This window comes from Dama dama, chromosome 19 (assembly GCF_033118175.1).
Source record: "Dama dama isolate Ldn47 chromosome 19, ASM3311817v1, whole genome shotgun sequence".
NCBI classification, from domain to species: domain Eukaryota; kingdom Metazoa; phylum Chordata; class Mammalia; order Artiodactyla; family Cervidae; genus Dama; species Dama dama.
In genome coordinates this window covers 95,066,280-95,081,883 of record NC_083699.1, presented here as the reverse complement: position 1 = coordinate 95,081,883, position 15,604 = coordinate 95,066,280, and the positions used below count along the sequence as shown (strand labels likewise).

Below are 15,604 nucleotides of genomic sequence, written 5' to 3'. Positions count from 1 at the left end.
GGCCTACTCCAACCCTGCGGAAAGGAACACAAATGCCTGGGCCCGGCGCCCCAGGGTTTCCAGCCAGCACTGCGTCGCCAAAGCCAAGTCTCCAAGCCAAAGGGCTGGGGGGGTGGGGTGGGACAGATGCAAATTAACAGGGCTCTTAGGAAAGACTGGTGTTTTCTTTTCCGTCCTGGACTCTGAAATCTCTGTCTGGAAGCCCTGCCTCACTGGTTCTAGAAAGTGCCTCTCTGATTACAGGCCGCCGTCGACTTGCTCTTAACCCTTTCCGAACCTCAGAGGAGAGCTGTGACAACTAATTCTTCCTCATTGCCTGCGCCTGGTGTTTTCACTTGCTAGCGGGCTCCGAGCCGCGGCCGCGCCTCCCGGAGCCGCCGACCCGGACCGCGGAGCTCCCAGCGCAGGGCCGGGGCGGGGAGGGGAAGGCCCCCGGGGAGGGTCCCTGCCCGGGACCCCGCCCCTGGCCCGCGCCCCTCCCCCGCGGGACTCTTCGGGTTTCCGTTTCAAAATCCTTTGCTTCCTTCTTTGTTTTTCGCCGCCCCGCCCCTTTGTCTTCCTCCGCGGATAAAATCAGACCCCGGGCCTGGCGCCCCGGATGCCGAGCGGACAGCTGGCGGGGCGGTGAGTGGGACCGGGCGGGCGGAGAGCTGGGTCGCGGAAGCCGAGAACAGAGGTTCGAGGCCGGCGGAATCGAGGGCGCGCGCAGTCCTGGGCTCGATGCGCTCCGCGCCGCATCCTCGGGAGGTCCCCGAAGTTTTGGGGCGTCCAGAGGGAGCCGTCTCCGGCGCTGGGGGTGGGGGGAGCGGTGTCCCCCCCGGGTCTGAAGTCGGCGGCCGTGGCCTTGGGACAGAGGCTCTGCTGGGGAGACCGTCCCTCCTGCGCAGAAGCGGCCCCCGGAGACCGGCTGTGTTGCGCCGACTCGCTGCGCCCCTTTCCCGCGTATTCTGCGCGGTACTGGGCTCCACTGGGGTCTCGGGCTGGCCCTCCCTCGGCACAGCGCTGGGGACCCGGGTCAGGTCGACTCGCAGGTAGGTTTTGCAGTCACTTCTGGACGTGCTTTTCTGGCAGAACCCATCACTTTTACATTCAGGTAAACTGGTGGAGAAGGAAATGGCAACCCACTCCAGTATTCTTGCCTAGAGAATCCTGTGGATGGAGGAGCCTGGTGGGCTGCTGTCCATAGGGTCACACGCAGTCGGACACGACTGAAGAGACTTAGCATGCATGCATGCATTGGAAAAGGAAATGGCAACCCACTCCAGTATTCTTGCCTGGAGAATCCCAGGGACAGAGGAGCCTGGTGGGCTGCCGTCTGTGGGGTCGCAGAGAGTCAGACAACTGAGCAACTTCACTTCAAACCTGGGGGAGGGGGCTTGCGGAGTTTCGGGGAGCAGTTGCTTTGTTTCTATAGAATAAAACGTTTATATTTCAAGACTTAGAGTTTCCTTTTATTTGTTTTTCTGGTCTTATCTTCTCTTAGGATCTACAGTTTAATTTTTACTTTTTTGTTGCATGTTTAGTAGGTATCCATTCAAACTAGTACAAAGATGAAGATACTATGCAGTAAGGTTTTCCCACCTTCTTAAAAGGGTAAAGCTTTAATATTTTTTATTGGGTGTGACTACATTAGCAGAAGGATAACCTCCATCTATCTGTCTCAATAAACCTGTCACGGGAAAACTTGGAACACTAGCATCATTTCCAGGAAACCTGGAAAAGCAAGAATAGTCATCATCATATCCTGTGACGTTGTGTGTAGGCCAATGAGGTAGGCAGGAGGACACATTAACATTCTGATTAGAAAAGAAGACACAAAATTAGCCCTTTTTACACATAATGCATTTGTGTACCTTGAAAACAACCTAAAATCTCATAAAAAAGAGGGAATTTAATGAAATGTCTAATTGCATCTAACCACAACTTTAAATTTTCAATGGATATTATATATCTAAAATAGAATATAGATTAAGACAAAATAAGCCATTTAATTGGCATGAAATAACTTGGAAAATGTATTTATAAAGAGACATAAAGCTCTAGAAACATAGATGAAAATATGCTATATGTGAGAATGTATAGGTTGAAAATACAGTAAAATACATTGTTCTAAAGATATAATTTCTCTGAAAGAACGTATAAATTAAACAACATCGTAACCAATTTTTTTGGGGGAAGGCTGATTTCAAAACAGCTGTTCAGCTCAAGTGGAAAAACAACTACATGCCAGGAAAATTTCAATTCAAAGGAAAGTGTATATATATATATATATATGGGGATTTTTACTATAAAAGGTATTATAAAGCCATAATGACTTGAAGGCTGTAGAATAGGGAATAGATCTACCAAACAAGGAAACTGAAGAGACATATAAGAGTAAAAGGAAAGCTTACATTTGATAAGAATACTTTTAAAGTCAGGGAATGGAGAAGAAATAACATTTAATTGATCATATAGGACAATTAGGTATTTATTTGGGTAACCTAATAATAAAGCTTGAACTTTGCCTCACTTTTAACATACCAATGAAATGTAGATGATTTAAACAATGTAAGTCTTAAATATATGAAACAGAAAAACTGAATGAGTATTTGTGAGTGTGGCATGTGGAAAAGCATTTTTGAGACTGATAGAAAAACCTAAAGCCCATGTAGGGACACGATTCTTAACATTTGCAAGAAAAAGAAAAAAACATACAAATGGCAATTGTTAATAGAAGAAGAGCTAATTTTCTAATGTGCCTAGAACCCTGTTTAAGGACTGAGGATTAAACAATCCAATTTGAGAATGGAAAGTGTTGCTCAGTGGTGTCCGACTCTTTGCAACCCCACTGACTGTAGCCTACCAGGCTCCTCTGTCCGTGGAATTCTCCAGGCAAGAATACTGGATTTGGTTGCCATGCCCTTCTCCAGAGGATCTTCCCGATCCAGTGATGGAACACAGGTTTCCCACATTGCAGGCAGATTCTTTACCATCTGAGAATAAAGAGTGTCAATTCAAAGTAAGAGAAACACAAATGACAAGTGGTAGAAAGACCCTCAGCCATGTTAACTATCAGGAAAATGCAAAGTAAAATAGACTTTGCCTGTTTCGCAGATTTTGAAAGTGTGATAATTCTCTAATAATGTAATGAGAGAAATATACTCTTAGTGGAAACTTTTTTATGGTGATAACAAAATTTTCAAATACTCATTCACTTACTGAAATTCATCATGCTCCTAAGTGTGCAAATAAATATATAAATAAATAAATAAATATGTGTGTCAAAGGTGGTCACAATAGGATTGTTTTTAATAGAAAATTTGCACATAGTTTTGTAACCATTGATTGGAATTTGGTTATATAATGTATTGTACATCTACAGTGGATAATAATAGTTTAAAACATTTGTTAGTTCTAAGTGTTCTAAAGTGAAAATATGTCCAAAGTATATTATAAATTGTAACGCAGACAGAAACAAAGAAACAAGTTGAAACGCAGTATGTGTAAATGTTTGTGTACATCTGTACGTTTATTATATATATGTGTGCTTTATCATGGTCTGGAATTGAACCTGCGATAGCGCTGAGGGTGAGTGTATTATTATGTATATTCATGTTCTGTTACATAGTTCTGTAATATATGCATGTTTGTAAATGAAAAGTAATGTTATTATAATAGGAAAAGTAAAATAATAGTAAGGATCTTGATGGATATGTTAGTTGTCATTCAGTGTAGAAGAAATATATTTTCTATCACAAAGCTTTGCGTTTTGCTTGCTCAGTTTGCTTTCTCTTTGAATGTTCTCTTTCAGGTTCTTTCTTTGAAAATCCCTTCCTTTGTCTGGTTCCTTAGTATTGATTGCCATGATTTCCTATAGGCACACAATTGAAAAGTTGAAAAGTTTTGCCTGAGCGATTTCACAGCCTGTTTATGTTTTTATAAACAGAAAACATTGTAATTTTCATACCTTTTATATTAAAGTAGCATTGTCCTAAAATCACTTTTATAGTACTCATTCTTCAGGAAGAGAGAGACACTGTCCTTTAAAAAGGAAAGTATTTAAAATTAGACTACATTTTTGTAGTAGTCTAATTCTTTTTGACTTTTTAGTCAAAAGAATGTATGGCCAAAATGTAGTAAAAATTAATAACAAATTCAAGAAAATGTTTTTAAAGTTTTAATATTATTCAGATAAATAACATGAAAATAATTTATAAAAACTAGCAAACAGTACAATGGGCACATGATAAACAGGCAGTTCACAGAAATGTAACTGAAAGTGACTTTTAAGCATATAATAAAAACTGCTCAAGATATGGAAAATAAACCTGAAATATTTCACCTTTCAGTTTGCAGTGACAAAACTTTTGATAAAACATAGTGTTAGGAATGTAACACAATTTTGTCTGGGTCTGGTTTGTGAGCTGATTCAGATTCATAGAGAAGAGTTTTATAGTAATATTAAAATAGAAATGCTCAAAACTTTATACAGGCAATTGTGTGTCCAAGGATTTAATACACAAATACACAGAGAAGTACATATAAATTTATTTCAGCATTGTTTGTAATGGCATACAATTGGGAGCAGTTTAAATTTTCATCAAATAGCCTGTTGAACTGTGGTGTAGTCATTAAAAAAACAAGGTTATATGAACTGAAGTATAATCAACATCAAGATATTTTAATAAATGAAAAAGTAAAATAAAAACCAGTATATATGACACTACCATTTGTATTAGAAGCTATCAGATGGTAGAAAATCTGCCAGGAGACTCAGGTTCAATCCCTGGGTCAGGAAGATCCCCTTGACAAGAGAATGGCAACCTACTCCATTCTTGCCTGAAGAATCCCATGAACAGAGGAGCCTGGTAGGCTACAGTCTATGGAGTCTCAAAGATTTGGACACAATGGAGCGACCACACACACACACACATTTGTGTTTGCTTAGAAAACCTCTTGGAAGACACAAAATGCAAAGAGAAGTAGAGTATAGGTAGGAGGGATCCTTTTTGTGATAAGAGTATATGTACTTTTGCTGATAATATTTTTAAATGGCTATTTTTGTACGTGTAAGATTTCTTAGTATGATTTTATCGTACTTCCTGTCTTATTACAGTTTTTGACACTAGAAGACTAACCAAAAAATGACGAAATAATATATTTTCTGGTAATCTTTCAGATATCATGATTGGCATGGTCATGTTTCCTAAAACATCATGATTATGTTACTCTTCTGCTATTTCTTATACTCCAAGTAACAGAGTAACATGCCCCTCTGAAAATTAAAATAAAGAAGCTTGATATTCTCTTTTAAAAAGTTAAACTGTTTGGTAAAAGTTACGTATCAACTGTGACTATCAGTTTGCTCCTGTTTAATCAAATTCTTTTGTTTTAAAATAAAGCCACATAACCAACTTCTTCCTAAAATGAAGGAAATATCCTGTCATAGACTTTTGTTTGGAAGGAACCATGATGAGACTAAAATAATAAAAATGTATAAAATATAAAAACAATATACATTGATCAGATTTTGCCAACATTTTCATTTATTCATAATGAAAATAACTGTTTACTATTGTATGACTGATTTCATGCAAATATATAATTAAATATTTATCCCATGTTCTAGATTCCATGTATCTCTGGGACACTTAAATTGTGTGTTTTATTCCAAGATAACAGACCTAAGTTTATCTTGTTAGTGCAGGCCTCTGTAATTGCTTTTTGAGTAAGATAGTTTCTTCATTCCGGTGCATGTAACAGCAACCTATTAAGTTGCGCAAGCGTGAAATAAGAATGACTGAATTGTTCACAATCACTGGACTTTATTCATACTGAACCCACTCAACTATCCAGTCCCCTTGTAATCAAGACACTTATAAAACTAATCACCGCAGTACACCACAGGAGCCAAGACTTTGGTTTCAAATCTATAAAGAGTATTGTGCTTGAAAGTGTGTGTAAACTTTTCATCTTTGGTGAACCTGAGTTCTTTTTAGTTAAAATCACTTTAGGAGAGTAGATTGTCAGTTCTGTTTCTCTTTATTTGTTTTCGTTTCAGATTGTAAATTCTGTTATACATTTCTTATAGAAAAAAATTGTAAAGGAAATATGATTTGTATTTTAGTGTCTCTAGATCTTTAATACATTTTTAAGACAAAGCTATCCATGTTATAATTATGCAGATTATTATAAGCATTTTGATTATTTTGCAAATTATTTCTGACCATATTTTTTAAAGAAATGTGACTTTATAATGTTTCAGTATAATGTGTCTTCTTAGCTATTGTGCTAGATATTTATGTAGTTTAGAATTACTACTGTTTCATTCTGTACTACTTTTGTGAGAATGAGAATGTATCACTTAAAATCCTACAACAATATTTTGGATTTCTCTTTACCTTTAGAGGAAATTTACTTGGGTTTACAAATGAAGTTTGAGGGGAAAAAATAGGTATTGTATTAGTAAATTGAAGTTTTAATCGAATTTATTAAGGTAATAATTCTTTTAGAAGAGGGGTATTTTTTGAGTGAGGGATAGACACATATAGATCTGAATTTGAGGGGGTCAAATTTGAGGGTGTCAGTGGGAGAGGGGGCAGTGAAGGATATGTAAAAACCACTTGGAAAATGGTTTCAAACCTCATAAGCTTTGTGAAAAAGTCTTCTAAAATTAGTGATTCTCAGAGTGAACCAACAGCATCAGCTCATCCTAAGTCATATTTGGAACAGTTCCAAACTTCTTTTATGTAATTATCCACCTCATCCTTGAAAATCATCATATGTGATTGCTGAGGTGCAGGACTTTTGTGCAAGAAGAAACTTTGGAAATTAATTATACAGGTATGCTTACATTCTTGTCTGGGTGTGTTCTGTACGTCACAAGTTCTATGAAATATTTGCACAGTTTTTCTTCAATTTCAACATGATGAAAGTTTTGTAATTTTGCACTCATGAGAACAAACGGAGTCATATTATTTGGATAATATATGTAGCAAATTTGACTTTCTGAAATATTTTTGATAAGAGTGGAGTGTTTAAGACAAAGATATATCTACATTCATTTTGAAAGTAGTAACATCAAATGATGAGTTAATATGTTTGGAAAATCCTTGTAGAAGCATTGCATAGCCTCTTAATCCTTTTGAAAACTTCTGCTAAGTACCCTTGAATAGTATTGTAACAAAAATTTTTAAAAAGACACTTGATTTATTGTCATAATCTAAAAATATTTATTCATTTAAAAATATCTTTAACAACTTGATCCAATTTAAAAATCTATACAAGATATCCTCTTTAAGTTTGTCTACAGGAGGTGTTAATTTTAATTTCAAATTTAATGTCTCAGTTGTTTTTGAGTTATTTTAATGTTGGAAATTTATGTACTTATAAAGGTGTTGGAAGAAGTTTTCCCAGTGGAAAAGAAGTAAAACACCTGCACGGTTGATCATGTCCCTGTTTCAGGGCATCATTTTCTTAGTTCTTTATAATAGGTACATAAATATATGTTTCTGTACTTGAATAATTAAATATGCACAGTAGAAATGATATTTAATTCCTTTACTTAAAAATTGAATCTTCACCCCCAACATGAGGGAACAGAGAAAATGAGAAAATATTGGGGCATTCTGCAACTCTTACTGAGCTATGGGGATTCCTCTTTCCCTCTGCTTTAGCCAAGACGGCAAGAATTCTCTGGACTCTGTCCACTTGGCAACTGCTACTGTGTGTCAGGCTGCATTAAAATAGTGTTACATCAGGAATACCAGAGAAAAATTAGGAAACTGATTCTGGTTGGAGAGCGTTTCCCATTATGCTCTTCTTCACCCAAGCTCTTGCTACTGTTTAATTTTCAGGACCCTTGAACGCCCAATCATTTTGTCTAGATTAAGTGCGTTCGGTGGTATATGTTTACTGAATCTGACCCAAAACTGGAACATGTGACCTCTGAAGAATTTTTTTCCTCTGGATTCATGGACCATTTCTCTCCTAATTATACACATACTTCAAAAACCTTACAAAAGGGAAGTTGAAAGGGAGCTCAGTAGAGGAGCCTGTTTTCATTTTAGAGGGTAAAAGGAGGGTACAGTAATCGTAGTGGGGAGAGCTAGAGAGAGCAGTGAGTTGCAGAAAGTAATTTTCAGTCCATTTAGAATACTAACCTGGCCTCTGATGATGGTTTTGAACAACCCCTTGCCCAGTTTATAGAACTGTGACCTTAATTAGATTATTTAAACTCATGGGCTTCTGTTTCCTTACCTATGTAATGAAAATTACAAGCCATCTCAAGCAATGTATGCAAAGTTCCTAAAATCTCATAGATAATTAGTAGTTGTTATCTAAAACTGAGACCCAATGATACTATTTTATGTATATTGTATTGTATCAGTTCAGTTGGGGAATTAATTAGCTCTCAATAGTATATTACTGCTTAAAAATTGCTTTAAATGTTCTCTAAAAAATATTAAAATTTTTCACTTAAAAATCCGATTTTCTATTTGGCCTCATTCAAGATATTTTTGCTTCCCTGCTGGCTCAGTCAGTAAAAGACTCCACCTGCAATGCAGGAGGCCTGGGTTCAATCCCTGGGTTGGGAAGATCCCCTGGAAAAGGGAATGGCTACCCACCCCAGTCATCTTGCCTGGAGAATCCCCATGGACAAAGGAGCCCAGCAGGCTACAGTCCATGGGGTTGCAAAGAGTCAGACATGACTGAGCGACTTAAGCACACATACAAGGTATTTTTAAACTGAAGTGTAAAAACAGTTATCTGCTTGAGAATTTAGAAATATGACTTGTTTACCTAGGCTTCCCTGGAGAACATATTTACATATATAAATATGTGTATAACAGGTAAACAGTTTATATGTCATGTGTTTGGTATATAAAATACATATTTAGTTTATATAAATAATTTAATGTAGTTATCACTACATACGAAGTTGTAGAAATAGTATGTGGTCAAGAGAATTACATTTGTAATTTTTATGATGAGCACAAAAATATAATACTATAGACAATACAAAAGTGACAAAAATTTAAAAATTTAGGGGAACTATCTCCATGTGAGTCAACTAACAATCAAAAAGCTTTTAAAGAAAGGAAATTTTAGAATATGCAACCCCTCCTTTTTTTTTTTTTTTCCAGAGAAACTGGTGTGTAAAGTGCATATGTCCTGTAGTCCTTCATGATCCAGAATCTGTCTTTGCTCAGTTGTGTTCGACTCCTTTTGACACCATGGACTGTAGCTCGCCAGGCTCCTCTATCCATGGGATTTCCCTGGCAGAATACTGGAGCAGGTAGCGATTCCTTTCTCCAGGGAATATTCCCAACCCAGGAATGGAACCTGCATCTCCAGCTTGGGAAGCGGATTCTTTACCCCTGCACCAGCTGGGAAGCTCATCTTCTTCCTGAGCTCTATTTATATGGCAAGAAATCTTGCTGCAGAATTTTTTTGTAAAATGAATTCTTCACCTACCTCATTCCATTTACTAAAGTACATAAACTGACTCAGTTTAAAATTTACAGCAAACATTTTTATTATCCATGGTAACGTTACATATGAATTAGTTTCTATAATCCACAAAACTTTTGCTGAGCCAAAAGGGATAGATTAATATAAATGTATCACCATTACTGTAAAAACATTTCAAAAGCCAGACCCACCCAATTAAAATGAATTTTATATTCAGAAGAGTAGCATATCTGAATTAGTTGTTTCTGCTTTATGATTTTATTGTCTGTCACCAGAATGCTGTGCCTCACAGAAACAAAAAGCTCATCGAATGGTACATACAGTTGACCCTTAAACAACACAGGTGTGAACAGCGAGGATCCACTTACACGCAGAATTTTTTCACTAAATAAGGACTATAGAACTGCATGATTGGAAGTTAATTGAATCTGAGGACGAAAGTGAACCAGGGACAAAAGGATGAACCAGAAAGTTATAGGTGGATTTTGGACTGCTGAGGGTCAGCACCTTGAGTCCTCGTTGTTCAGAGTCAGCGGTATTGTTCTACTTTCAGCTCTGTCCCACCTCAAAAATAAATATTGAGGAGTTTTGGTGTGCAGAAAAGGCAGGCAGCTGCACTGGGTAAAAGAAAAGCTCGGGCAAAATAGTAACATGGTCTAGCCTCAGGGGAACTGGATCGCCAGTCTGATTCTGCCTGAACCTCTTAGTAACTATACAGTGTTGGAGAAAAGTGAAAGTGTTAGTCACTCAATTGTGTCCAACTCTTTGTGACCCCATGGACTGTAGCCTACCAGACTCCTCTGTCCATGGAACTCTCCAGGCGAGAATACTGGAGTGGGTTGCCATTTTCTCTCCAGGGGATCTTCCCGACCCAGGCATGGAACCCAGGTCGCGGGAGTTGGAGGCAGACTCTTTACAGACTGAGCCACCAGGGAAGACACAAAGAAAGAAAGTGAAAGGCCTTGGAGAGTACCCCTTTAAAAGAAAAAAAAGTTTGTTTATTAATTTTTGGCTGTGCTGGGTCTTCGTTGCTTTGTGGCTCTTCTTTAGTTTCAGGGAGTGGGACTACTCTTGCTATGGTCCATGGGCTTTTCGTTGTACTGACTTCAGTTTTGGAACACGGGCCCATGAGCTCTAGGGCTCTCCGGCTTCAGTAGTTGCAGCATGCAGGCTCTGTAGTTTTGCCTCCTGGGCTCTAGAGCACAGGCTCAGAAGTTGTATCACATGCGCTTAGTTGCTCTGTGGCATGTCGGATCTTCCTGGACCTGGGATTGAACTCGTGTCTCCTGGATCGGCAGGTGGGTTCTTTACCACCAAGCCCCCAGGGAAGCCTGAAGAGCCTTTTTAATAACTTCTCTGTGCCTCAAGTTTTCACCTCTATTTTAGTATCTCTTCTATAAAGCTTTCTATGAAAATAATATTTGTAAACTTCCGATGAAGATGTTTTTAAATTATTTTTTTGAATACAAGTTAAAGATAGAAAGGGATCAACAATAATGGGTGATCTGATTTGATATATTGGCTACAAAAATAATAATCAGTTTTTGGGCCTCCAGTCCTTTTCATCCATCAATATAAAGTTAAGAAATGTAAAAAAAAGAGAAAGCAAAAGAACACATAATACATCTAATGAATTTACTGCAAGAATCTAGTTAAACCATAAATGTATACAATTTGGGGTGGATCAGAGGCCATATTTCTGGATGCCTCTGTCAAATATGACTTGAACTAGTTTGTTTTCAGCAGTGATTTCAAGGAAGCTACCCCTAAACATGTGTGTTTAGATTTTCTTTCTTTCAAAAAAGTAGTTAACCAGCTATTACAATATTCAATCCAGAATCCACAGGCAAGCTAAATCAGAGACAATGCATCTTTTGCTTTTAAACCTCCAATGTGGGGGCTGTTTCACTAGGCAGCCATCAAATTTACACTTGTCTTTATTTTGCTTTGTTTGAATAAATTAACAAGTTTAATATGATGTGGGGTCTTCCCCAGTGGCTCAGGAGCAATAGATATTTAAAGGGTCACTAATAAAAGGAAGCATCAACAATTCTTTTGAATATAAGTTAAACATTCAGAAAACTAAGATCATGGCATCTGGTCCCATCACTTCATGGCAAATAGATAGGGAAACAGTGGAAACAGTGTCAGACTTTATTTTTGGGGGCTCCAAAATCACTGCAGATGGTGATTGCGTCCATGAAATTAAAAGATGCTTACTCCTTGGAAGGAAAGTTATGACCAACCTAGACAGCATATTAAAAAGCAGAGACATTACTTGGCTAACAAAGGTCCATCTAGTCAAGGCTATGGTTTTTCCAGTGGTCATGTATAGATGTGAGAGTTGGACTGCAAAGAAAGCTGACTGCTGAAGAATTGATGCTTTTGAACTGTGATGTTGGAGAAGACTCTTAATCTCTTGGAGTGCAAGGAGATCCAACCAGTCCATCCTAAAGGACATCAGTCCTGGGTGTTCATTGGAAGGACTGATGCTGAAGCTGAAACTCTAGTACTTTGGCCACCTCATGTGAAGAATTGACTCGTTGGAAAAGACCCTGATGCTGGGAGGGATTGGGGCAGGAAGAGAAGGGGACAACAGAGGATGAGATGGCTGGATGGCATCACCAAATCAATGGACACGTGTTTGAGTAAACTCCGGGAGTTTGTGATGGACAGGGAGGCCTGGCGTGCTGCGATTCATGGGGTCACAAAGAGTCGGACACGACTGAGCGACTGAACTGAACTGAAATGAAAAGTTTCTGAGTACCTACTATTTTGTAATACTTTTGCATTAGTGGTTCTTTAAAATCTATTAAGCCATCATATCAGTTAAACTTTCTCTTTCAGAGGAGCACATTATTATTTTTAATATTCAAGGAATTAAGAATTCTATTCACTGGGATGGTAATACAAAAGAAAATTTTCCATAGTATATGGGCAAAGTTTAAAGGAAGATAGTATTTAATATTGAGATGGTCCCTTAGATATGATTTATGTTTAAACTGAAGAATACTTGTTAGAAAATAACAAAATATTCCCTAAACTAAAAAAACCTTCACCTATAGAACATGAATCCTTCTTACATTGTTTTAGTGTTAGGGAATGGGCAGAGATAATGTACAAATATTTATGTAAATAGAAATTTTATAGCATTGATCATAATATCAAAAAAGTCTAAACAATAAACATGGAATAGTTTGAACAAATTAAGTTACAGTCATTGGTACCTAACATTTAAATATTAAATTTATATAATTTAATATAAACATTATATATAATTATAATAACATTATAGACAAATATATAAATATAATTAATATAAACATTAAATATTATATAAATATTATATTAAATAAATATCCACAGTATTTCTGAAATAAGTGACAAAGATGTGATATCTTTAATATAGTTTTAACTTTCTGCTCTTTTAAAAGTGTATTACTAAATAAATCCATTTATCTTAATAACATAATTAATGTCACTGCCCTAAACTAGAAGCAAATCCTGCAGACACTTAAGCTGTGCTTTACTCATTTGTCATTATTTTAGTGGCAAATACAAAAAAGCTCTCCAGCAGTATCTCCACTTTCTTTCTCCTAGTTCTTTCCAATTTGAAACTCCTTACAAGCAATGCTCATGAAATCACATCCGGTAAAACAGCTACTGACCGACCCAGTTAACCTCTTGGACTGTTTAATAAATTGATAACAAATCGTTTAATAAATTGTTTAACAAGTTGGTAATAGACAGGAAGTTCAGGCAAGGTTTCATTGGGGTTCATGCTGCAGCACGTGGAGCGAGAACAAAATGCAGGTGGCCTTGCTAGTTCCCCAAGGAGGGGGCAGGCTGCTTTCCTGAATGGGCTGAGGACGGGGGCGGATCGGTGGGTGGAGAGGAGGCACAGCTTGGGTGGCGTGCCCACCCCTTCCATGGTGCAGTGTGCAGTGACCATGCACAGTGCTCTTCTGCTCTAGCCACTTCAGAAGTGGTTTGTGGTCTTTTTGTATCTTACTGTTCCTAACTGCCCCACTCTGCAGGCCTGTAGTTATTTTCAGTCCCTTATAGTTTGTATTCTGTTGCTCAAGGAGATGAGGGTTCCAGTTTCCAGCCTATCTTAAAACCCTAATCTCTGATGGTAGGAGATGGGAATTTTTGGTGTCAGCCTAAAACCCAGGATAAAGTCTTACACATGGATGCTGAGTAATCCATGATAAATGACTGAATGACAGACAGCATTTTTTAAACTACATTTTAATACAGACATATATTCTTGGTCTCTTTACCAGTTAGTTAATTTTACCTAGTGAAGTGCATACTTGTCCAGGATTTGCTCTGTGCCAGGCACTGTGTTAAATGCTACCCGAATGTAACCTTGGTCAGTCTTCACAACAGTTTGTAAGGTGGATCCAACTGTCATCATTTCTATGACACACAGGACTGAGGAACAGAAAGGTCACTCAAGGTCACAGAGCTATCTGTCTGTCTGGGATTGATTTGTCTGAACCACTGTCCATACTGTGTGAAGTGTGCTGGCATACACAGTTTACCAGCTACCCTCCTCCAAGTATCCTATCTGTGTGCAAAGGATATCACCCCCTAGAGGTTATATATTAAACCCAACTAGGGGACTGTGGTGGCTTCCTAGGTAGCTTAGTGGTAAAGAACCCACCTGCCTATGCAGGGGATGCAGGTTCGATACCTGGGTAGGGACGATCCCTTAGAGAAGGAAATGGCAACACACTCCAGTCTTCTTGCCTGGGAAATCCCATGCGCAGAGGAGCCTGACAGGTTACAGTCCATGAGATCAGAGTTAGACACGACTGCGTGACTAAACAACAACAAAGGGACTGTGATAGATGGACTAGGACTTTGCAAGAACCAGCTGTATTTCCTGCTGCTACTCAGAAACTGAATAGACAGAAATTTCAGACTACTCAGAAATTGTATAGACAGGGACCTCTTGCTTCCTTTTCTCTCTTCTCACAGTGGAAGGCACTGGAGGCAGGCAGAGCCCAAGGTTTTAGATTTCATATGCAGGTTTCCAAGCCTGGTGCCTAAAGAACTGCACGATTCTCACGTGCCCAGAGTCTCTCTTGCCAAGAGATTAGGACTGCTGCTGCTGCTGCCAAGTCGCGTCAGTCGTGTCCGACTCTGTGCAACCCCACAGACGGCGGCCCGCCAGGCTCCCCCGTCCCTGGGATTCTCCAGGCGAGAGCACTGAAGTGGGTTGCCATGTCCTTCTCCAATGCATGAAAGTGAAAAGTGAAAGTGAAGTCCCTCAGTCGTGTCCAACTCTTAGCGACCCCGTGGACTGCAGCCTACCAGGCTCCTCCGTCCATGGGATTTTCCAGGCAAGAATACTGGAGTGGGTTGCCATTTCCTCTTCCAAGGGATCTTCCCGCCCCAGGGATCAAACCCGCGTGTCTTGCATTTGGCAGGTGGATTCTTTATCCCTGTGCCACCTGGGAAGCCATTCTGGTAAATATTCAACTGTGAAGAGCTGCTGCTCATTTTTTAGTTTTGTGATTGACGTTTCAGACATCGCTGGTATGGCTGTAGGGCTTGTGGTTTTATTGAACTTTGCCAGTGTGTCACTGTTTACAAAGGTCAAATTGCAGAGTGAGCATATAAAACAGCTGCAGTGTTTGTTACAGCAAGCAGTATTCAGGAAAATGCTCCTTGCTGGGAGATGCCATTTAAGATATCAGCGCTGCCTTCACAGCCGCAAACCAGCTTCCCCAACCTCATCCTACTATGTCCATGTCTCTTTTTCCTCTTAATTACATTTCACTTGGCTTCAATTAACCTGTAAGTAACCTCAGCCTTGAAAATGCCAAGGCCTCTACAATTAAGAGATCTGTGGACCGTGTAATGCTAGCCTATTACGGAGACACAGCTCAGTTTTCTGATTTCCACTTGATAGAAAGCCAAAAGTCAGCCTTTCTTCAACTTCTGGCACTTTTTCGCCTTGCTGAGTGAGAAATCTGAAACAATTCAATGAATCTTAAGAGAAGATTAAGTTAGCAACATTCGTGATTGTACCAGTTGAACATTATCCTGCTTTATAGAACATTCTTGATAAAAACCATATTGTAAAGTTTACATGAAAGGGGAGAGAATTTAGAGTGGTGAAAAAAGAAACCAGTGG

General features: G+C 38.8%; 1 protein-coding gene across 4 annotated transcripts in view; it reads left to right on the top strand.

Moving 5' to 3' along the window:
* Positions 1-495: 495 nt before the first annotated feature.
* PLSCR4 (phospholipid scramblase 4) overlaps positions 496-15,604 on the top strand; it is a 43,407-nt gene continuing 28,298 nt past the window's right edge. Inside the window, exon 1 of one of the 4 annotated variants that reach the window (XM_061167811.1) lies at positions 496-624. The gene's annotated coding sequence lies outside the window, so the exon portion shown is untranslated. Of the gene's footprint in view, positions 625-912; positions 1,032-8,637; positions 9,281-15,604 lie in introns of those variants that run through there. The other 3 variants (XM_061167812.1, XM_061167813.1, XM_061167814.1) reach the window with 3 other exon arrangements.